Source organism: Mesoplodon densirostris, chromosome 1, assembly GCF_025265405.1.
Source record: "Mesoplodon densirostris isolate mMesDen1 chromosome 1, mMesDen1 primary haplotype, whole genome shotgun sequence".
NCBI lineage: Eukaryota > Metazoa > Chordata > Mammalia > Artiodactyla > Ziphiidae > Mesoplodon > Mesoplodon densirostris.
Window position 1 is genome coordinate 120348724 of NC_082661.1, and position 23715 is coordinate 120372438.

General features: G+C 45.7%; 1 protein-coding gene and 1 long non-coding RNA gene across 3 annotated transcripts in view; one reads left to right on the top strand and one right to left on the bottom strand.

Annotated features, from left to right (window-relative positions):
* The window catches only part of CCDC6 (coiled-coil domain containing 6), a 119677-nt gene that overhangs the window by 69083 nt on the left and 26879 nt on the right, over nucleotides 1–23715 (bottom strand). The gene's annotated exons all lie outside the window — the stretch shown is intronic.
* On the top strand, nucleotides 13817–17470 carry LOC132484145 (uncharacterized). The gene is made up of 3 exons (XR_009531157.1): nucleotides 13817–13917; nucleotides 15221–15400; nucleotides 16120–17470. It is a non-coding gene; the product is annotated as an uncharacterized LOC132484145 (long non-coding RNA).

Here is a 23715-nt window from a genome sequence, read left to right on the forward strand (position 1 = left end):
TACCAGGCATTCCCTATTTCCAATGACTGGGAAATTTACCCACAAGCAGTAACAGAGAACCAGACTCAGAGGCCCAGCAGACCACCTCCCCCTGTGCACAAGGACCCAGAAGTGAGAAGCTGAGAATAAGAGGCCAGGCCCTAAGGGTTTATTCATGAAACTTCCACCTCAGCCCCTCACCCTTCCCATATTTCATCCAATCATTAAGTTACAGGGGTAACAGGTCTCAGTGTAATATAAAACAAAACTCTGTGATAGAAAATAGATTAGTGGTTGCCAGGGGCTGGGAGGGGTGGAGGTGGGAGAACGGGGAATGACTGCTTCTGAGTACAGGGATTATTCTGGGGTGTCAAAAATGGTGTGGAGGGCCTCCCTGGTGGCGCAAGTGGTTGAGAGTCTGCCTGCCGATGCAGGGGACACGGGTTCGTGCCTCAGTTGGGGAGGATCCCACATGCCGCGCGGAGCGGCTGGGCCCGTGAGCCATGGCCGCTGAGCCTGCGCGTCCGGAGCCTGTGCTCCGCAACGGGGGAGGCCACAACAGTGAGAGGCCCGCATACCGCAAAAAAAAAAAAAAAAAAAAAAAAATGGTGTGGAACTAGACAGTGCTAACAGGGTATGTAACCTGGTGAATATACTAAAAGCCAGCGAACTGTACACTTGAAAAGGGTGAATTTTATGGTATGTAAATTATAACTAGATTAAGGGAAAAAACTCTAATAATTAACAGGGTCCTGTATTTCACAGAGCACTGGGTTTCCTTTGCAATTCTTCCCAGGGAAAGTAGCAAATTTATTATAAAAAGGATCGGGAGGACTTCCCTGGTGGGCCAGTGGTTGAGACTCCGTGCTTCCACTGCAGGGGGCGTGGGTTCGATCCCTGGTCAGGGAACTAAGGTCCCACATACATGCCTTGCGGCCCAGCCAAAAAATAAAATAAAAATAAAAAGGATTCGGAGAGGGCGATGTTCGAGCTAGATCTGCTCTGAAAGTGCCTTCCAAAATGAGTGATGGTTGTGAGAGACTCGAGCTTTAGCCAACAAAATTCTTCACCATTTTAGAGTAGCCACTTATTTCTAGGCAAAGCCCATTCATAGAAAACTCCACTCTCAGGACCCACCACCAGCGTGAGGAACTGTTCTGTGGAAGCTAGTTAAAGCCTCTCTAGCTTAACAAGGGGTTAAGCAGGCCTGGCACAGATTTTGTCCAAGGCTTCCTTTTGCTAAGGTTTAGCACGGGGACTGTCACTCTGCCTCCCACTGTCATCCCAGAGAAAAACCACACATCTGAAGGGCAAGACTTCAGGCCCCCGAAACATAAAACCCCAGTTCACCCTTTTTCCAACTGGTCACGGGGCACTGTTAGAAATTAACACGTAAATGAGGACAAAAGACAAGGTGCCGTATCCAATACAGCCCCAGAGAAAATTGGTTAAAAGACCAGCTCCAGAGGCTTCCCTGGTGGCACAGTGGTTAAGGATCCGCCTGTCAATGCAGGGGACACGGGTTCGAGCCCTGGTCTGGGAAGAGCCCACATGCCTCAGAGCAACGAAGCCCATGTGCCACGACTACTGAGCCTGCGCTCTAGAGCCTGCGAGCCACAACTACCGAAGCCTGCGCGCCTAAGAGCCTGTGCTCTGCAACAAGAGAGGCCACCGCAATGAGAAGCCCGTGCACCACAATGAAGGGTAGCCCCTGCCTGCTGCAACTAGAGAAAGCCCAAGTGCAGCAACGAAGACCCAATGCAGCCAAAACTAAATTAAAAAATTAAATCTTTAAAAGACCAGCTATAGTGTACTGACAACCAGAGTAGGCACCATGCATCACAGACAAGCAGAAAGCATCCATTTGGAATTCTCCCAGCAGCTTTCTTCCCATTCTTTGTGCATTATCCTCTCAATCTTAATCTTAAATCCTGGCTTTTTCTTCCCCTAAACTCCAAAACAGGCCTTTTTATTTAGGCCGTAAAACAACTTACCTTTCCAATTTATTTCCCCCAAGCCAAGAGCTAGGTAGACAACGGCCTAGGAGCAAAACAGGCCATGTGCCATTTGCAAGGAACTAGGGTCAGGCAGGTAGACAGAGCAAAGATAAAACAGGTTAACATGGAATCTCATCAGTTTTATCAATCTATTTCCCTTTTATCTGCAATGCTTTAAAATCAGCATACCTAAACAAATTCAAAAATAAAACTATATTTCCAAAGCTAAAATTTATTTTAAAATTTAAAATCAAGGTTTGCCTATAATTCCATAAACTCTCAAAAGAAAATGTGAACCCAAAAATTAGGAACTCTTTGTTTTGCATGTTTGTAGAGTTGAAGATTGGGAAAATCTGGGGGGAAATTTTTAAAAACCTGTGATTACAGATATAGAGAACAAACTAGTGGTTACCAGTGGGGAGAGGGAAAGGGGGAAGGGGCATTAGAGGAGTAGGGAAGTAACAGGTGCAAACAATAAGATATAAAATAAGCTACAAGGATATATTGTACAACATGGGGAATATAGCCAATATTTATAATGACTATAAATGGAGTATAACTTTTTTTAATTGTGAATTACTATATTGTACACCTGTAACTTATATAATATTACACAGTAACTATAGTTCAATTAAAGATTATATTTTCATGTTCAATAAGGTTCTAACTGCTATGTTCAGAAGCAGAGTGAATGTTGGTATAACCTTATTCACTTATCAGTGTCTGCTACTTTGACCCTCACCCAGCAGGGATCACTCAATGTCTAGAGTGATGTGAGGACTAGAGTACAAAGCAAGCCTCCATCACTCTTCCCCCACCCTCCAAGAGTCCAATTAAAAAAAAAAAAAAAAAAAAAAGGAAAGGGAGAGCGTGGGAGAGACAGGAGCAATTTACCAAGTCCTCTGGGAAACACACACACACACACACACACACACACACACACACACACACACACTCACACACACACACACACTTAGAAAAAATTATTTTCTCTTGAGTCACCACATATTGAGGCAACCATACTCTAGGTGAGCACAATTTTCTGATAAGGAAATCATTCTCACCCACTGCTCTCACGACTGGGGCACAAATTTGATAGGAGATTCCCATGTGATTGTGTAGTGCTTCTGTTCTTTATCAGTGGTACTTTGGAGATCAAGGGTTAGTATAGAAAGGAGAATTCAAAAACTCTCAACAACAGCACTACTGAAAATTCAAGTACCAAGACCAAAATTATGTAAAATGATGCAACTCATCATCTGTCAAGAATAAAAAAAAAGACAGTTTCCAAAGCAAAAAAATACAGGCACTATCTATTTCATAGCAGGCATGGGTAAAGGATATATATAATCAAGAGAAAGTTCAAGTGCCTACACCAAGATAACACATTTCCATTTGTTTTAAAAAATTACTTTTAAGTTGAATGCTGACTTGCTTTAATAATAAAAAATCATAATAAATAATAAGATATCTTGAAGCTCTAATGCTTAAGAATCCAGGAAGGCTCTATTTATTATTTTAATTATTTAAATCCTTAAATTTAGGAACCTATTTAAATGTATTATTCTAATTATTTAAATTTATTATCCTGTTGCTTAGTCACTTACAATACAAATTTTAATGATCTTAACACCTCAGTTTGAAAGAGCATCTGAAACCAAACTGTCAGGATAGCAGAAACCACCCAGCACCAAGCCAGGCAACCGAGTAACACTCGGTTCTTTTCTCTGCTGTCATATTTATTAGGTGCATCACTGCCCATATCAATTGTTCTGGGAGATGCTCGGCGTTCAGTAGAGCTCATGACTGATGGCTGGCACCTCTTATAGGATTCGCTTGAACATCGGTCATACCCATGGGTTTATCAACACAAACCACTATGGTGCAGTGGTCCTGCACTGGCTAACACTTTAAGTGCCAGTACTGCAGGGGTGGGTGACAAGTGATACATGTGACAAGCCCAAAGTGCATACCTACGTTTCTTCTATTAGAAGAACTAGGGAAATAAAACAGCAAAAATGTGACTTAAAAAAAAAACCTAGGGAGGTGATGTCAATTACATGCCTAAGTATTACAACTCTCTATTTAGTCTGTGAAAGCACCAGGTAATTTTGTGCTTCCTTCACACTGCGTACCAGCCCGCAGTAAAAGTAATTAATAGCTGATGGATGAAGGCACTTATATTATTTATTTCCTTCCAGTATTGCCAGCAAATCACTAAGTACACAGGAGCCAGATAAGAATCATTATTAGCCCTCACAACTGGGCTATTCTGCCCCAGACACTACGCCCAGGCCACCGTTCCAGGACTGGAGGGCAAGAGCGCAAATGGCAACAAAGGGTGACTTTCAGGACAAGAAGAGAATCTTGATGTTAAAAAGGACCCTAATGGTTACCGAGTTTCATCAAGCTACCGTGCCTCTCAAACCAGCTTCAGTGAAAGACCGAGTCCTCACCACCAATCTGCAGGGGACAACACATCCCTCTGTGCATGTCCTATTAGATGTGACCAGAACACAGCTCCACAGACATGCCTTGCCCCATGAATTCAACAATACCCAAACTGGTCCACGCCTAGCTCAGGAAGATAAGTCCACTGGTCACTTGCTTGGATACAGAGCAATGAGAAATTGCTAGAGAAGCTGCTAAATGTTTGCATGGATTATGGATTAAGAATTTATCTCCCGGTGACAAAGAGTACAGGTCCACAGGCCGAACTCTGAATAGTGTCGCTGGCGGGGGCAGCTGCATATACACCATCAGACTCTGGGGTCAGGCTGCCTGGTTTGCAGGGTGCCTATGGCCACCTCCAGCTGTGTGACCCCCAGGGAAGCCATGGGACCTCTCTGAGCCATTGCTTTCTCTTCTGTAAAGTGAAAATAATGGCACCTCCTTCTGGGTTGGTTATGAAGATAAAGTAACATAATTCACATCAAGAGCTTATCATAGTACCTCGCATGAGTAAGCACTCAAGAGATATTTACAAAAAAGCTTGAGGAGGGGGCATGTACAGGATGATTCATGAGAAAACAGTGAAATCTTACAGAATCTCCATTTAGCTAAAAGGAGAAATGGACAGAATTATGGCACATCCACGGGGCGGGGGGACACATAGTGGAACCATTTTTAAAAAAATATGGTTTGTTTGTATGGACCATCATAAAAGGATGTCTAGCAACAAATGGCCAAGTGAAATAGCGAAGGTAAAGGTGGAAAGGCCCCATGTTGAGTTCCCAAACAAAAACCACACATCAGGGACACAAACCACTATGCATCAGTTAACAGAAACTATCTGTTTACGATTCCACGCACAGACACTAACTACCCTATCCTCACGATAAACAAAGGCTTCAGACATTCAAATTCTCATAAACTATAATTTTATCTAAAACATGCACAAAGAAACAAGAGGATCACAAATGTGAAAGACATCAATCGACTCAGGAAGGAAAATGAAAAGATGTAACACACAACTAACTAAAAACTAGGATGAATAACAGGAGAGAAAAAGAGAGGGAGCATATTTGAAGAGATGGTGGCTTCAACTCTACAAACATATGCAATCTGAGACTATCCCATAACTAATCTAATGAAAGACCTGAGGGAATTCCCTGGACGTCCAGTGGTTAGGACTCGGTGCTTTCACTGCCTGGGCCTGAGTTCAATCACTGGTCGGAGAACGAAGATCCCAAAAGCCTCAGGGCGCAGCCAAAAATAAATAAATAAACGCAGCTCCTCATCCTGTGCTTGTTTTTGCTGAATCTGCCAACCCTATCTGGTTTCCGAGTCTCTCACCATTACACCAAGTTCAGCTTTGGGGGTATAGCACAACACTCACACCCTTACCCCTTCTTTAGCAACAGACTGCTTATTCAAGACAGTTTTCCAACAGTTTCTTTGGTATTTTCTCATTTTTCCTCTCAAAATTCTTTCTCTCCTACTGCAACAGTCACCAGATCCATAGTATACTCAAACTGCTGTTAAGTCCCCACTCCAGTATAATTCCCAAACAACCCTTTCCCCAAAATGAATCAAACCCCCAAATCAGCGACCTTCTTTCCATTACAAAACAGAGCTGTGAGCACCTAGCGCCTTTTCTTTGCTGAAGAAAGCAATCAGATTGATTGCTAAATTATACTAAAATGTGAAAGACTTTTTTCCTAACCCTGATGATTTTTTTTTTTTTTCTGAGAAGACAGGAGAGCATAATAGGATCCCTGCCTGAGTATTTTCATTCAGAACAAGTTCGTTCTATCAGTTACCTACTGCTATGTAACAAACCATTCCAAAACATATGTATTATTTGTCATTATTCTATAGGTTGATAGGTGGGTGATTTCTTAGTTGGTTTCATGGTGCTCACTCACAAGGCTGCAGTCAGCTGGAGGTTCAGCTGAGCCAGATGATCCAAGATCAAGGGGTAGGAAATAGATTCAAATAGACTCCATGTCTTAATGGGAGGGGCAGTCAAATACTGTGCTGGTGATTTTCAAGTGACCACACTCAACCAGAATACTTCCCTTTTTCAAAGCTTCTTCCCTGCTTTTGAAGGCACAGATTTCCTAAAATCTCTCAAGGTTTTTTGGTAACGGATCAGAATGGGAAAGGAGCAACTCTAGAATTTGGTTAGTGTGTGCAGTCAGATCTAAGTGGGAGGACTACCTGCACTGGTAATGACCACCAAATTCAGTATAGTCAGAAGCTTTTTTCTTGTTAAGCTTACATGATATACTTGTTCTCTAAACTCAGTTCCTCTCTTGCTGCCAGCACTAGAGAATGTAGTCTCCTGGAGAAGTAACAACTCATTTTCCCAATTATAAACACAGGAATGGGTCCTGCAGTACTATCATGGGTAATCTCAGATCTATCAGCAATAAGTAAAAAGAGATCAGACAAAAAATATCGATGCCTGTCTCAAGCCACACAGATTTGTAAGAACAGGGCTCACAAACCAGACAGATGCAGAGATATATGGACAGAAATGCAAAGGGAGAAAGGACCACATCAGTGTTGTGTGTTTATGATTCATATCTCTGATTAACTTAAATCCATGATCTTCACGTTGATTAAAAAAAAAATTAACTGAAGGCTTTCTTTTTTTAAAAACATCTTTATTGGAGTATAGTTGCTTTACAGTATTGTGTTAGTTGCTGCTGTATAACAAAGTGAATCAGCTATACATAAACATATGTCCTCATATCCCCTCCCTCTTGCGTCTCCCTCCCACCCTCCCTATCCCACCCCTCTAGGTGGTCACAAACCACCTAGCTGATCTCCCTGTGCTATGCAGCTGCTTCCCACTAGCTATCTACTTTACATTTGGTAGTGTTTATATGTCAATGCCACTCTCTCACTTCGTCTCTGATTACCCTTCCCCCTCCTCGTGTCCTCAAGTCCATTCTCTACATCTGCGCTGAAGGCTTTTCTTTTATTACATTTAAAGAGCTCCAAGGGGCTTCCCTGGTGGCAAAGTGGTTAAGAATCCACCTGTCAGTGCAGGGGACATGGGTTCGAGCCCTGGTCCGGGAAGATCCCACATGCCACAGAGCAACTAAGCCCGTGCGCCACAACTACTGAGCCTGCACTCTAGAGCCCATGAGCTACAACTACTGAGCCTGCGTGCTGCAACTACTGAAGCCCGCGTGCCTAGAGCCTGTGCTCCGCAACAAGTGAAGCCACCGCAATGAGAAGCCTGCACACTGCAACAAAGAGTAGCCCCCACTCACCGCAACTAGAGAAAGCCAAGCCCATGCGCAGCAACGAGGACCCAACACAGCCAAAAATAAATAAATATATATATTAAAAATAATAATAATAAAAAAATAAAGAGCTCCACGGAAACAGGTAACATTCAACAGGTAAATAATCTCCAGGGTTTATTTTGGCTCAAAAGCCATGGGGGAAGTTATGCATTGCTCTTGGAAGATGTGTCCTTAAAACAGGTCTTCGGGCTTCCCTGGTGGTCCAGTGGTTAAGAATCCGCCTTCCAGTGCAGAGGACACGGGTTCGATCTGTGGTCGGGGAACTAACATCCCACATGCCGCAGAGCAGCTAAGCCCGCAGGCCACAACTAGAGAGAGGCCAGTGCACTGCAACAAAGATCCCTCGTGCTGCAACTAAGACCTGACGCAGCCAAATTAATTAATTAATTAATCTTAAAAAACAAACGAACTGAGGTCTCTATCATTTTCTTTCACAAGTAAACTACCAATGCCACACTCTCCATACATCTACCTCCACCCAAACACCCTGAGGTTTCTCAACCTGGCGCCGGGGCAGTGACAGAGAGCCGGAGGACAGTGATATGAAGTGTCTACAGCTCGACATTCTTGGATTGAAATGCGTGTTGCTTCTCCATTGCCACCTGTGCAGAGTCAGGCAAGCTCTACGCCAAAGAATCAATAGGGGGAGCTGTGGGCAAGTGACCTCTACGGAACAGGAAGGCAGGCCAATTCCAGACAGAAAGACTGAGGGATCCGCCCCTCCTCCACTCTTCCCCTCATACAAGGTACAGTCCCCCAAAATGAGAAATGGTGAAGGAAATGAAAAACGACAAAACAAAACAAAATTTCGAGCAAAGAATGAACTCACTAGCAGTCAATTTCACCCTGAAGGTAAAGTTGACTGCAAATGAATGATTCCAGATTGAATACTGGTCACACACGATTCGTCATATGCCTAACTTGAGGCTTCCCTATATCAGGAAGTCTGTGCTTCTAACCACATCCCCACTGTTTCTGACATGGTAGGGGTCAGCCTCATTGCTACTCCCAGAGACATCGCCCCCATATGCTCCCCCCTCCCCCAAAAATAAGTTTCCAACCAGAACCGCTGACAAGAGCAAACTACAGTCGTTAGATTTTTAAATTTTAATTCAACACGCATGACAGGGTATCTCGTACACGGTAACCGCTGTGTGGACATGGCAGTGAATAACAGACACTGTCCCTGCCCTGAAGGGGTATATAATCCTTCTAGCAATTAACGAAAAGTAACATCTTAATCCATACCTTTAGCAATTGGCCTTGGAATGATCTTGGCTCTATAAAATAGCCTGAAGAACCAAGGGATTTAAAATGAGATTAAGATCAGCTCGGTTCTTTGTGACCGCCTGGAGCGGTGGGATAGGGAGGGTGGGAGGGAGACGCAAAAGGGAGGGGATATGGGAACATATGTATATGTATAACTGATTAAATTTGTAAAATAAAAAAAAATATATATATATAAAAAAAAATGAGATTAAGATGCACAGAAGAAAAAGCTAAGTATTGTATCCACTACGGTTATAGAAGAAATGGTCTGGCACATAAGCACTCATACATCTGTTGAATAATGAGGAGCGTAATCGTATACAAATATACAAACTTTATATTATGTGTGCATGTATGTGTGTATATATATATATTTATTTATAAATGAATATTTAACTCTTTGGACTCTCTTCCTATAATAAATGATAAAAGCAGTCAACGTTAAATAATTGATTATACTTCTGGCACTGTAGCAGCCTCTTCCATATGGGCTCTCATTTCATCCACACATTGGCTCCACACATTTTAGCCCCATATCATATACGGGGAAACAGGGGCTGAGAATGGTAAAGCAACTTGCCCAAGGATCCAAGCTACTAAATATCAGGGCTACAATCTTCAACCCTGGGCTGGTTCCAAAGTGCCTAGTCCTTCTATGTCCTACCCCACCATCCAGGAACAATGTCTTCCACTGGGACAAAGGCTGTAGAACCAAGCTCCAGAAGCCAAACCCACTAACCTCCTACTAAAGCCAACATCATTTGTGCTGTCACACAGTGACTGAGCATCACAAAGCAGTTCATCTTTGCAAGGAGATACCCTGTAATTTCCTTGCCTGAACAAAGTAAATGTTAGGTGAATGACAGATAATCTTTAAGAACTGCAAAAGAGCCACTTTTTGCTACTGCTACAGTTGCTGCTACAAGAAGGAGACCACATATTTCCTGGTGGCACACACATCATATGTGTACGTGTATGTATCATTCCTGTGTGTTGACAGCAAGCTCTTCTCCCCCTCTCCTTCAGACAGTGAAGAAAGGTGTAGCTGTTGGTGGGGTAAGGAGAGACATGTCAAAGAGCCCAGGGAGGGCTTCCCTGGTGGCGCAGTGGTTGAGAGTCCGCCTGCCGATGCAAGGGACACGGGTTCGTGCCCCAGTCCGGGAAGATCCCACATGCTGCAGAGCGGCTGGGCCCGTGAGCCATGGCCGCTGAGCCTGCGCGTCCGGAGCCTGTGCTCCGCAACGGGAGAGGCCGCAACAGTGAGAGGCCCGCGTACCGTACAAAAAAAAAAAAAAAAGCGGGGTGGGGAATCTGTGCTCCCGTCCACCTTCTCGTCCGTACTGTGAAGAAATAACTCCACCCCCGCTCCTACCCCGGCCCTGGCCTGGGGTGGGGCTAAAGTCTAGAGCAGCCCCAGGAAAAACCTGCCCCTCAGCCGTGCCCATTCAAAAGCCACAGCTGGTGAGGGAGACAAGCGGAGTGCCCTGGGGGGGGGGGGGGGGGTCCGTGGGAGCAGGGCTGCCTGCTTCCGGGTCTCCCCGCAGGCTGAGCTAGGCCTCCACCCCCATCTGCTGGGTGCTGCCCCCCAGACCAGAGAGCAGAGGAAGAGGCCTGTGCCCGGTGCACTCACGGAGGTGCAGCCGCTGAAGGCGGCCGAGCTGCCCTTGAGGCTGGAGTTGGGGCCCCACGTGGTGCCAGGACTGCGGGAAGCATCTGCCTGTGTCCCGGGAAAGGCCAGGCTGAAACCAGGCTTGAGGGGCGGGTGGGATGAATACGGCGGCTGCTGTGACCCGACAGGACTCCCACCCCAGCCTTCAGGTCCCCCACCGCCGTCTTCCCTCACCTGCCCTCAGCACCCCTTCCCCGACCCCGCCACTCACACAGATGACCAAAGACCCTCCTTATGCCGGAAGCAAAACCCAAAACTTTTTGTTGGCTTTTTCCTTTGTCGCCTCCCGTACTCCCTGCTCAACCCGCTTCCCATCCCGGCCCCAGGCTGGAAGCCCTCCCCAACTTCAGTTATTGGGTTTTTGGGGGTTTTTTTTGCGGTATGCGGGCCTCTCACTGTTGTGGTCTCTCCCGTTGCGGAGCACAGGCTCCGGACACGCAGGCTCAGCGGCCATGGCTCACGGGCCCAGCCGCTCCGCGGCATGTGGGATCTTCCTGGACCGGGGCACGAACCCGCGTCCCCTGCATCGGCAGGCGGACTCTCAACCACTGCGCCATCAGAGAAGCCCTCGGTTATTGTTTTAAACCAAAGTTTACAGTGTCTGTTGGTGGCCAAGACCCTCTCTCTCCACCCTCCCTCCACCCCACCCTGAGGACCCTGGGGCTCAGTAGAGGTTGGCAGCCCTGCTCACCTCCCCTCTGCTCTTGCCCGGCCTGGGGGAAGGAAAGCAGGCAGAGGGGAGGAGAGATGGGCAGCCCTCGGCACCCCGCGGGGTCCCCGGCCCCTTGGGCAGTGGGCACGGGAGCCCTCTTCCCAACCCTGGGCTGCGTACAGGGGGCTCTCCAGACCCCTCTCTCCAGGACCAAGTCCCCCATCGCACTGGGAGTGTGGATTCCAGCAAAGGAGCTGGAAAAAAAAAGTGAGACTCTCCACAGACCCCCTATGGGGGACCCCAACTTAAGGCCAAGGACTGGGTGTGTGTGATGCTTATGACACCCCAGGCCAGGCCCCTTTGCTGAGAAGACTTCTTGGACTATTTCCCAGGACAGCCCCACATACACCCCATTCACAAGGCACCCCTCCCCTATGTATTCCCCACCTGTGTTCTGTTTGAGCAGCACAGAAATATTGAACGTCCTCTATTCACAGGGAAACAAAAACAAAAACAAAAGCAAAGACGGGGTGGGAGTGGGAGTTAAACTACTGATGCCCAGCCCCTCTCCCAGCACACTGGGCCAGCTCCGAGGGGTGGGCTCCAGGGGTTCCAACCGGCAGCAGAGGGACAGACACTGAAGCAGCCCTGGGGAGACCTCAGCTCTGGCCCTGGCTTTGCTGTTAATGTCTAATGAACCTCAGCAAACTTCCTTCTCCCCTAAGCCTACACCCCCCCTCTGTAAAATGTGAGACAATCCCTTATGACACAGCAGGTGAGAAAAACCAGTCACCTACTCAAGAGGGACTCTAGGGAAAACCTGTTGTCATCAGAGGAACTGAGGGCAAGCAATTGGGCTGGTCAGTAGGGAAGTGAGAACCAGAGCCAAATATCCCTCTTCCTTCCTCACCATCCTGCCCTGGGGGTGCTGGGCATCCTACCCGGCTTGGAACAGTAACCCCTATGGCACCCCCCAAGCTCAGCTGATAACGGGCAGCAATGAGGATAGTGCTGTGATTAAATATAAGAGAATACAGTTCTCTGTTACAAAGTAACAGGCCCCTAGACCAAAGGACTTAGAGGGGAGGAAGGGGAAAAAAAGGAAAAGAAGAGATTACGGAAAAGTAGAAAAGTCCCAAGTACAAAGCAAATAAGTAGTCTATTAGCAAAAACACTGCTAACATTGTTATCCATGCTTTCTAGACCCTATGTTTACATATTTGACAAAATTGCTTCCCATTACAGGTAAACTGTATCCTTTCACCTCACTTATTATATTGTAAGAATTCTCTGTGACTAAATGTTCCTCTAATAATTTTTAATGTCACAAATGTCCTATCTTACTGACGGGCATCTCCCTGACATCCCAGATGCTTCCAATACCTCTGCCATAAGGACTGTTACAATGAACATGCTTCAACAATGTCTAATACTGTTCTGGCTGGATATTTCTTCCAGCAGGTTTCCGTATGCAGTTTAGATGTGGGGATGTAAGCAAACCGCTTCCTACTTTGGCAGCTACAAAGCTGAGTCTGTTTCCTGTGCAGTTGCAGGCGAGGAGATGGTAGCCAATTGACTTTCCACTCACCCTCCACTTGCTCCAAGGTGTCTAGGGGTTTGGCTTCTATGCTGACTTTCTGTGGACGCCAACCCCTTTGAAGAGGGGAAGGGCACAATGCTTTGGTTAAATAGGAGACTGGCTTTGTGACTTGGGGGTTGTTGGTGTCTGGAGATGCTCAGGGAGGAGGGAGAGAAGTTTTACCCTCGAGCAAGGGTTTAACTTTCAGAACAAAGTTTCTATTCTGGTTGGACACGAGGATATGGAGGTCAAACTACATCAGCTCCTTGATACCCAGGGCTGAGGAACTGCCTTAGATAGGGAAAAAGGAAAAAGAAGAAGACAGCAACATTAGATAGTACACGTGCAGCAATTCTCCCCTGACAGAACTGCCAAGAAAGCTCACTAACCGGCTGTTAGAAATCAAGGTGAAAACCTAGCTAGCACAAGTCCTCAATCCTTTCAACACAACTCCAAATCCAAGAGATTCTGAAAACCGAAAGCTACGGCCATCTGGCGGGAAGCCAACCAGCCTGGCCTGCGTTCATGTGGTGGCAAAGCCTGATCTGAAAGGACCTGAGGCTGTTTGCAGCTTTAGTACCAGCCTTAGGGTGGCTGCCTGTGCGTCTGATGATGGGCTGCTGCTCCAACCCAGCGGAGGTGCTGCGTTACACATGCATGTGCTCAGTACGACCTTCCCACACCCCACCCGGTTATGGGTTCAAATGTGTGTGTCTCCCCCATCAAAAGATATGTTGAAGTCCTAACCCCAACAGTACCCATGGATGTGGCCTTATTTGGAAGTAGGGCCTCTGCAGATGGAATCAAATTAAGATGAGGTCATTAGGATCGGCCCTAATCCAATATGACTGGTGTCCTTATAAGAAGGGGAAACAGACACACAGGGACAATGCCATGTGACTGCAGAGGCAGGGGCAGAGACTGAAACGCTGCAGCTGCAAGCCCAGGAACGCCTGGAACTGCCAGAAGCTGGCAGAGGCAAGGAAGGATCCTTCCCTCAAGGCTTCCTGGTAAGCACGGCCCTGCCAACGCCTTGATTTCAGACCTTTAGCCTCCAGAACTGTAAGAGAATAAATTTCTGCTGTTTTAAGCCACCAAGCTTGCGGTGCTTTGTTACGGAAGCCCTGGGAGGCGCATACACCTCCATCCCCCCACCCCAAACCCTTAATTCTCAAACATATCTGGCCCCATGGATAAGGGACTGCAGAACAGTCATTTCAAGCGTCGTCTGATTCTGCTTATTCCAAAGTAACTCTCGGTTTCATTCACTCTTTCTGGCAACTGGTATTTATATAAATCTGTGAAGATTTTATAATAAACTTTTTGTATTAAAAAAGAAAAAGGAAGGAAGGAGAAAGACAGAGAACACAGGACACATACTTAGCCTTTAAAATTAGCAAGACGGGGGTCTTCCCTGGTGGCGCGGTGGTTAGGAATCTGCCTGCCAATGCACGGGACATGGGTTCGAGCCCTGGTCCGGGAAGACCCCACATGCTGCGGAGCAACTGAGCCCGTGCACCACAACTACTGAGCCTGCGCTCTGGAGCCCGGGAACCACAACTACTGAACCACAACTACTGAGCCTGAGTGCCGCAACTACTGGAACACGCAGGCCTAGAGCCCGTGCTCTGCAACAAGAGAGGCCACCCAATGAGATGCCCGCATGTCGCAACAAAAAGTAGCCCCCGCTCGCTGCAACTAGAGAAAGCCCGCACACAGCAACAAAGACCCAATGCAGCCAAAAATAAAAAATAAAATAAATTTATAAACAAAAAAAATTAGCAAGACAGAACAGTTAAAACTACCCAAGTACATCTTAAATGCTCGATGTGAGAATCAATGTCCCCCATTTCAGTGATGTCCAGGCAGTATTACATTTAATCACAAAACAGTTGTCAACATCCAAAATGCTGCAAAATTAACCATGGCTAGTAATTCAGACTGATTATCTACTAAGATTTAATACTGGAAAAGAAACAGAGTGAAAGCAGGAGTTTAATGGTGAAGCATGTATGCGTGCATGTGTATGTAATTTCCTTACTCGTTTATCCAGCAAACAGATACCAAAGAAACGCATGTGACATACATCGGAAGGCACAGGGAATATAATAACGCTCTCATGAGCAACAACCATACGCTAACTGGGATGCAACAGAGGGACAAAATGATCTCCTCTGGGTTCTGAAAATTTCTCTTTGGCACTAAACTTGCCTCCTGTTCTCCTACCCAACCAAGACTGGAGTTTCAGTACTTTGATCATTTTTTTTCTGTCAAGCATATGAAAATGATCACTTTGAAATATTCCATTTACAGAAAGGTGGTCCATGGATTAACCAGAGATCCACAGAGATCAACGTATGAAGGTGTTCACTGAATTGTCATCCACACTAATGCAAGCAACCAATTAATTCATCAACCAGGAGACGAGCATGGGCAGAATAATGCCCCCCCTATCCCGCCCCAAAGATCCTGACATCCTAAGTCCGAGAGCCTGTGAGTATATAACTTACATGGCAAAGGGGAATTAAGGGAAGAGATGGAATTCAGGTTGCTAATCAACTGACCTTAAAATAAGATTATCCTGGAATATCTGGATGAGTTCATGTAATCACAGGGGTCCTTTAAAACGGTAACTAGAGGCAGAGAGGAGGTCAGAGTGAGGCCAAGTGAGAGGGACTCGTCCTGCCATAGCTGGCTTGGAAGATGGAGGAGGGACCACCAGCCAAAGAATAGAGGCAGCCTCTACAAGATGGATGAGGCAAAGAAATGGATTTTCCTCTCGAGCATCCAGAATGTAAAGCGGCTCTGCCAAGCCTTGACTTTAGCTCAGGGAGACCTGTGCTGGACTTCTACAGAACTGTAAGATAATAAATTTATGTTGCCCCAAGCCACTACATGTGTGTAATTTGTTGCTGCAGGCACCGATAAATGTTAGTTTATTCTAAAGATGGAAAAATTATGCTGCCGTAATTAAGAACAAGCAACGATTGTCACATGCATTCAATAGGAAAAGAACAGGGTGGGATGAACAACACGATCCCAATTGTGCTTGCTGGAAAGATCCACACCAACCCTCGGATGCATTAGAAATGATAGAAGCACACAAACCAGAGCAACAGAGGGGGTTTTGAGGGATAGCACTGATGACACAGTCTTTGTACGGTGAACCTGTTTTTCAAAGTTTCTGCAACAAATAATTATTTACCTTCCAGAAAAAAATACTTAAAATCTGGTGGAGATCTGCTCATCTAGGATGACTGTGACAGCTTCCTTCATGACTGGACCAGGGAAGGCCTGGAATGGACAAACTCTTTATAAGGGGTGACGAAGAACACGCAAGAGGTTAGTAAACCACAGAAGTTCAAAGATTCCTGTCCAGGTGAACTTCAAGGACAAAGAACTTTTTTATCTTTCTATCTGAGCACACAGTGGGAACATCAAGCATTGGCAGCTCATTTGAAAGTTGCTGATCGATTGAAAACTACTCCGTAAGCCCAAGCTGTATCTCCCAAGTTACCAAAAACCATTAGGTTAGTTCTTCAGTTACAACATCACGTAGTGAGTGGTCTGCCTCAACACTGGTGTTCCCTCAGGCCCTGATATTTGTAGTGTGTGATTTTGCAGAAGGCAACATTTTTTAGGAACACATAGATCGTGCGAGGGCAGAAACCCCTATACTCAATTGGATATTTTAAGACCTACATAGGCACTGAACTGGCTGAAACTGACCAAACCCAAAGTGCTGACCACTCCAGACCTGCCAAATGGCATTCTGAATGTGTCTGATAATTATGCAAAGAACGGGGATATGTGGATGTAATTTGGCACTATTTACTCATACCAAAACACTAAAGTAAGTTCTGCAATCCTGAAAAAATAGTGGTTGCTAAAAAGCCTTGAGGAGCAATTGCACAATGCCAAGCCATGTGTGTGAGCAACATGCATGCACAAAGACAAGAATGTGTGGACACACCTGTCATTTTTTAAAAAGCATCATCACTGATGTGTGACATGCCCAGCTGCCTCACTGAATAGGTTACTCGCCCCAACTATTCTCCTACCACGAAAGCTTCTGACATTTTTGAAAGCTTTCCCTATCTATAAAAGATACCATGCCAGAGGTTTTTTTTTTTACAGTAAGTTTCACCAAAATTTTAAGATAAAGATAACTGCCATGTTATATAAATATTTTAAAAAATAAATAAATCAGGGCTTCCCTGGTGGCACAGTGGTTGAGAGTCCGCCTGTCGACGCAGGGGACACGGGTTCGTGCCCCGGTCTGGGGGGATCCCACATGCCGCAGAGCGGCTGGGCCTGTGAGTCATGGCTGCTTAGCCTGCGCATCCGGAGCCTGTGCTCCGCAACGGGAGAGGCCACAACAGTGAGAGGCCCGCATACCGCAAAAAATCAATCAATCAATCAATCAATCAAAGAAAGCTACCCAAAAGTGACCATGCTTCCAAACCTGTACAACAAAAAAATCAAAGGCCACTTTTGCATAATGTATGTACAGAAATCTTGACTAAAATATTAGCGGAATGAATATGAATGCAGCAATGTATTAAAATTAAAAATATTACCTAGTAAAGTTGATCTCAAGAATAAGTGGATAGTTCAATATGAGATGATGTATTATTGTATTTCATTACATTAAGATTTTTAAGATATTAACAGATGCAAAACATTTGCCAAAAACTCTGCTCACTCGTGAGAGCAAACAAAACAAAGCAAAACCCTATGTCCAGGCTTCTACCAAATGCTTTCGTCAGACAACATATTTATGAATAAAGCTCTAGAAGCATTCCCATTAAAGCTGGGAACAAGAGAAGGACACCCGCTATCATCAATATTATTCAACGCCATACAGAACATCTTAATGCAATCAACAGGAAATATGGTGGAGGGGCTTCTTATGTTTGGGTTAGCCTTCAAGGTCAGCTTGTAAGTGGGAAATGGCATAAAGTCAGTTTTCCTTTGATTATGATACGGCTGGGATAGGGGTAGGGCATCCTGTTCTGTTTTAAAACAAAAAACCAAAAACAAAAAAACACATGCACTAGTGGAAAGGTACAAGGAAACATCAGCAGCCAACCAAGGCAAGGAGAGACGGACCCAGCGCCTACAAATGCTCACGGAATAAGAAAGAGGGGCCAACACTGTTTAAATTAGTACTCTCTTCTGTTTACTAGGTATAAATAGCTGAACATGTTAAATTAAACGTATGACCTGATTCTACGGTAAGGGATTAGAAGATGCTAGAAAGGAGGGAACACAAGTCTGTCATTCCAGATGTCATGTCCAGAAAGTCTAAGGGAACCAACCAATAATTGTTGAGCAACATAACCAGAAGCCAAGCAACATATTAAAAACACACATACTGGGCTTCCCTGGTGGCGCAGTGGTTGAGAGTCCGCCTGCCGATGCAGGGGACGCGGGTTCGTGCCCCGGTCCAGGAAGATCCCACATGGCACGGAGCAGCTGGGCTCGTGAGCCACAGCCTCTGAGCCTGCGTGTCCGGAGCCTGTGCTCCGCAACGGAAGAGGCCACAACAGTGACAGGCCCGTGTACTGCCAAAAAAAAAAAAAAAAAAAACCATACACATACACAATAATCATGCCTAAATATGAGAAAGCAAAACAGAAAAATTCCTATTCATAATGGCAAGAACAAGATACAAGAAAAAAAGATAGAGAGCCCACAAAACCAACATGAAGGAGAGTAGCTTTAAAAGCCTCACTAGAGGGTTAAAATAAAGAAATACGAACCTCAATCAATGGATAAACAGGAGATTTTTAAAGATGTTAATTCTCCCCAAACTAAAACCTCCACAGGACTTACGGGCTGAGACACGGAGGGGGAAGTCATCACAGCCGGGACAATACTGAAAACAATGTGTCAGAACTGGCCGCAGGGCAGAGGAAAAACTACTATACAGTTATAATAATCAAAATAGAGTTATTCACACAGGAATACAGAGATTAAAAAATCAGAAAAGAGTGTACATAACTAAAGCTGGTTATTTATGAATTTAGATGCCACTTCAAGGTATTTCAATGGGATATGTAGCCATAGATTTAGACAAAAATAAAATTAGACAGCACATCGAAACATGCACAAAAAGTGCTACACAACCCCCAAAATATCTACTTTCTAGCTCCTCTCTTGTTTCTTTCACCTCCTTGCATTGGCTTGAAGCTCTTTTTCAATTGCTCCAAACCCTCCTCTCTTCATCCTTTTCCCCTCCTTTTCTTAAGTATCGTCCGGCTGGATGGTCCGCCTGGATGATGCAAGGTAAAACACCACTCTCGCTAGCCAGTTTCCTATTCTGGTCCACGAAACCGGATGAGAATTCATACACAGCTGCAGTTCACAAATAAGGCTCCGTTTACAAGCATTCAAGCCACAAAAAGGAGGGGCCAGAAATCAGAAGGTTAAATGCTCTGTCAGACAAGAAAATTAGAAAAGCATGTGATCAAGCCCCATCCCTGGCCCCTGTGAAAATGGCAGGAGTCTAAGGTGACCCGCATGTGACACACAAGCCCCTAACTCTTCATAAGCGACCAGAATGCAGGGCTCACCAAAGTACTGGGTTGGCCCAAAAGTTCGTTCGGGATTTTCCATAACATCCTACAGAAAAACCCGAACGAACTTCGGGGCCAGCCCAATGCGAGCCTTCTTATCACACCCTACTTTAGAAAGCAATGAGAACACATACAGAGAACAAACTAGTGGTTACTAGTCGGGGGGAGGGCAGAGGGAGGGCCAAGTTAGGGGCAGGGGAGTAAGAGGCACAAACTACAATGTATAAAATAAATAAGCTATAAGGATATATGACACAGCACAGGGAGTACAGCCAATATTTTATAATAGCTAAAAACGGAGTATTAAAAAAAACAAAACGGAGTATAACCTTTAAAAATTGTGACCCACTATGCTGTACACCTGAAATACATAATACTGTACAACAAATACACCTCAATTTTTAAAAAGTAAAAGAAAGGGCTTCCCTGGTGGCGCAGTGGTTGAGAGTCCGCCTGTTAATGCAGGGGACATGGGTTTGTGCCCCAGTCCAGGAAGATCCCACATGCCACGGAGCGGCTGGGCCCGTGAGCCATGGCTGCTGAGCCTGCGCTCCACAACGGAAGAGGCCACAACAGTGAGAGGCCCGCGTACCGAAAAAAAAAAAAAAAAAAAAAAGACACAAAAAGTAAAATAAAAATTATCAAAAAGATTTTAACGCAGTCAAGAGGTATTTCAGCACCTCCATGGGGCATCCTTAGATGTAGCTTCCTTAGGTGAAGAACTACTCCCCACTCCCCCACTGCTTTCAGAAACATTTTTTTCTTTGTGGGCAAAGAGTTGTCTCACAACTGTGACTGTTCATTTAGGCCAGGCCATGAGGGAAAGGAAAGAAAAAAAAGGTAAAAGATGAGGTTGGACTGCTCAAAGGGGAATGCACATCACCTTGTCCACCTCGAATCCCTTTTGGAAGCAAGTACGATACGAATTAGCAGGTAATCATCTCATCCTGAGATCGAACCATTAGATCACAAGAGGCCATTAAAAAATCTGGGTCACTGGGCTTCCCTGGGGGCGCAGTGGTTAAGAATCCGCCTGCCAGGGCTTCCTTGGTGGCGCAGTGGTTGAGAGTCCGCCTGCCGATGCAGGGGACGCGGGTTCGTGCCCCGGTCCGGGAAGATCCCACATGCCGCGGAGCGGCTGGGCCCGTGAGCCATGGCCGTTGAGCCTGCGCGTCCGGAGCCTGTGCTACGCAACGGGAGAGGCCACAACAGTGAGAGGCCCACGTACCGCAAAAAAAAGAAAGAAAAGAAAAGAAAAAAGAATCCGCCTGCCAATGCAGGGGACATGGGTTCAAGCCCTGGTCCGGGAAGATTCCCGCATGCCGCGGAGCAGCTGAGCCCACGCGCCACAGCTACTGAGCCTGCGCTCTGGAGCCCGCGAGCCACAACTACTGAGCCCGCGTGCCACAACTACTGAAGCCTGAACGCCTAGAGCCCGTGCTCCGCAACAAGAGAAGCCACCACAATGAGAAGCTTGCGCACTGCAACGAAGAGTAGCCCCCCTCTCGCCGCAACTAGAGAAAGCCCATGCACAGCAATGAAGACCCAACACAGACATAAATAAATAAATAAATAAATTTTTAAAAAAAATTTTGGGTCACTGTTATAATTACCCTCCCTCAAGAGGTAAGGAGAGAAGGGTCTGCTGTGAATGAGCAATTGCCAAAGGCCCATGTGACTTCACAAGGATTACCTAAAACCACTAAAAACCAGTACACACAGGGCAACCCAGTCACTTAAGATGCCTGAAAACAAGGATCTAAAGGGTCATATACTTTCTGTTTGGAATTCTTATTTAGTATCTTAAGGCATAGGTATCTACTACTAAAGGTCAATCCTATTTTAAGAACACTCATAAAGTGTAGATTTATGGGAAACAAAAGCCTGGAAGTTTTCCTTGAGAAAGAAAGGAAAAACAAACAGCAGCAGCCCCTGATATCCAGGAGCTGGTCCAAGGCTCACAGCTAAAGCTCAACATTACCTACCGTTGTGACACAGCTAAGCCGTGATGTTCTCCCGTAGGACATAAACAATCTCACAGAACATCCACGTCAAACAAGGTCACTCTGAGACCAGGACAAAATAAGACAAAACAAGATCACTGTGAAACCCACAAAATACCTAACATCCCCTCTCTCAGCTAAAATCAGTGACTGCTGCTTCTTTACCAATTAACCAGTTACAGCTTTCATCTGACTCTACTCTGCCCTCGCTCTAGGTAAGATTTATTGAGATACCCAATCAAAGAACTGTCCCCGCTTTTTGGAAACACCCAATCTAGAAGGAACTTGTGCTTTTGTAGACCCTCCCAAGATAAGCCAACCCAAGCCCAAACCCTAGAGTAGATATGCTTTCTACCCACTCTTACTCCAGCCAGTGTTTTTCACTGCAGTGAGGAGTGACAGGTGTGTTCCTGATGGTCTTTTGTAAAAGGGCACAACCTTCACTCTGCAGATTTCTAATTTCTTCTCCCATGAAGATCCCACATATGCTTACTGTTTGATAAAAACAAATTTTATTTCATTTACAAACAAACTTTTCAGGATCCTAGCTATTACATAAAAGTTCATGCCCTCTGTAAGAGAAAATGTCTCTGATGGAGATCCTGAATACATCAAGAGTTTTACTTCGTTCTTTTAAAAATACCGAAAGGCATTTCCCTGAATATACAGGGGATCCTTTACACCAAGGACCTGAAGATCCAGAAAGCTTTTTCTTCTAAAGTGCAAAGGACAGCAAACTGTGATGACACCTAATTGACTACATTTTCCAAATTTACAAGTTTTGAAAATTCTAACTGTATACTAAGGGAATTTTGTAGCCCTGGAGTATAAATGTTTTTTCTAGATACTCTAAGTCCCAAGACCCAATGTCAAAAAGGAAGAGAGCAACAACATGGATGAATCTTCACAGATATAATGTTGGGAGAAAGTCAAATACTAAGAATATATACTGTAAGATTCCAGTTAGATAGAGTTCAAACTCAGGCCAGTGGTAACTCTCGGAGTGATAATGACTGAAGGGAGGAAAGCAGGGTCCAGGGTGCTTCTCCTGTATCTTGATCAGGTGCAAGTTATACAAGTGCCTTCAATCTGAGAAAATTCATCCAGCCATATGTTTAGCATATGTGTAAATTATTTAAGTTATACTTCAAAATAAGTTTAAAAAATAGGCGGGGAGAGGGCCTCCCTGGTGGCGCAGTGGTTGAGAGTCCGCCTGCCGATGCAGGGGATACGGGTTCGTGCCCCGGTCTGGGAGGATCCCATATGCCGCGGAGCGGCTGGGCCCGTGAGCCATGGCCGCTGAGCCTGCGCATCCGGAGCCTGTGCTCCGCAACGGGAGAGGCCACAGCAGTGAGAGGCCCGCGTACGGCAAAAAAAAAAAAAAAAAAAAGGCGGGGGGGTACTTCCCTGGTGGTCCAGTGGTTAAGACTCCCAATGCAGGGGGCCCGGGTTCATTCCCTGGTCGAGGAACTAGATCCTGCATGCCACAAATAACAGTCCACATGCCACAACTAAGAAGTCCGCATGTCACAACTAAAAAAGATCCCTCATGCTGCAACGAAGATCCCACTTGCTGCAACTGAGACCCGGCACAGCCAGATAAATGAATATATTTTTTAAAAAGGGAGGGGGGAGGGGATGAAGTAGCAGCATGGCACAGAGCAGCCTCCAGTTAACTGAGAATCTGGAGGTAACACAGGTCCACATTTAAGGCCAGTTTCTTAAAACTCTCTGAGCCTAACCTTTTCCATCGGTAAATGAGGAGAACTGCTTAAACTTCACAGGGTTCCTCTGAGGGCTACATGAGATCACACTTGTACATAGCCTGGTGCCTAGTGCTCAGAACATGGTGATTCCACCAACTGGATATCCCGACATCCAGTCTCCACCCAGGGTCCCCTCCCTATACCTCGGGGAGGAGTGGTCATCTCTGGCAAGATCCGAAGAGATGGCACAGAGCAGACTGACGTCTGACCCCATCCGCACTCCCTTTATCTCCTCCTCCCCCGACCTGGGCTTCTAGTCCTGTTCAGCAGGTCTCACCAGGCTCCTCCAGCCACTCGTGCCTTCTGACCACCTCCACGTCCTCTACTAATTCAGGTAAATACCCATCCTTTCTCAAAACCCCACAGCACTGTCTGTACCATTCAATCCAGACCCTTCCCATTGTCTTCGCTTTGTTCTCACAGATGTAACCATCAAAAGGGTGCTCACTTCCCACCAG